The sequence below is a fragment of the Orycteropus afer genome, unplaced genomic scaffold (genome assembly GCF_000298275.1).
Source record: "Orycteropus afer afer isolate SDZICR_OR568_19922 unplaced genomic scaffold, OryAfe1.0 scaffold00408, whole genome shotgun sequence".
NCBI classification, from domain to species: Eukaryota; Metazoa; Chordata; class Mammalia; order Tubulidentata; family Orycteropodidae; genus Orycteropus; species Orycteropus afer.
In genome coordinates, this window is record NW_006921995.1 from 2,249,273 (window position 1) to 2,250,745 (window position 1,473).

Sequence of the window (1,473 nt, forward strand, 5' to 3'; positions counted from 1 at the left end):
ACAACAGAACCAACTGAAATAAAATGGATAATATCAGGACACTATGAAGAACTGTACTTCAACAAATTTGAAAATCTGGAAGAAATGGATACATTTCTAGAAACACACCACTTACCTAAACTAACACAGATTGATGTGGAAAAGTTGAACAGGTCCATCACAAAAGAAGAAATAGAACAGGTCATCAAAAAATTACCAACTAAAAAAAAGTCCTGGCCCAGATGGTTTTACCAGAGAATTCTACAAAACATTCAGAGAAGAACTGATACCAATCCTACTCAAACTATTCCAAAACATAGAAAAAGATGGAATCCTCCCAAATTCATTTTATGAAGCAAGCATAACTTGATACCAAAACCAGGCAAAGACATCACTCAAAAGGAAAATTACAGACCAATATCCGTCATGCATATAGATGCAAAAATCTTCAAAAAATCCTTGCCAGTAGACTGCAACAACATATCAAGAAAATCATTCATCATGACCAAGTGGGGTTCATATCAGGTATGCAGGGATGGTTCAACATTAGAAAACAATCAACATCATCCACCATGTAAATAAAGCAAAGGAGAAGAACCACATGATCATATCAATTGATGCAGAAAAGACATTTGATAAAATCCAACACACCTTCTAGATCAAAATTTTCAGCAAAATAGGAATATAAGGGACATTTCTCAACATAATAAAGGGCATTTAGACAAAACGAACAACCAACATTCTTCTCAATGGAGAAAAACTGAAACTATTCCTCTTGAGAACAGGGACAAGACAAGGATGCCTACTATCACCATTTCTAATCAATATTATACTGGAAGTCCCAGCTAGGGCCATAAGGCAGAAAGGGAAATCAAAGCGAAATCAAATCCAAATTTGTAAAGAAGAAGTCAAACTATCCCTATTGGCTGATGATGTGATCCTATACGTAGAACACCCAAGAGACTCAGTAAAAATTCTACTGGAACTTGGAAGGGGATCTATGTAGGTGATCCTTGATGGAGAGGGAGAACAAAGTGGAACAAAACTCAAAATCATTTGGAGGATAAAAAAAGGGGGGGGGGACCAGGTTTGCTGGTCTGATATAGCCTGGTGTAACCACTGAGACTATGTCCCCTAACTGCCCTTCAGGTCTGGAATTGAACCCACCCCTGTGGTTTCCAGCCAAACAAAAGACAAGCACATGAGTTGAACATTTACCTCAAGAGGATACTCTCCTTGCAGAGAACAATCATGGGAGAAAGAAGGGCTGCTTATGCACAGGCAGACAGCTCAGGGGGCAGGAGTCCATGGAGGGATGGATACAGGGAAGAGGTAACTATGGGGAGGAAGTGGGGGAAGCTGTGGCATTGTGGTAAACTGTGGTCAATGTCATGAGACAAAGTATATGTAAAGTGCTGTATGGAAAGTGAATTTTCTCTGTAAATCTTCACCCCAATCACAATTAAAAAAAAAAAAAATACTGGAACTAATTGA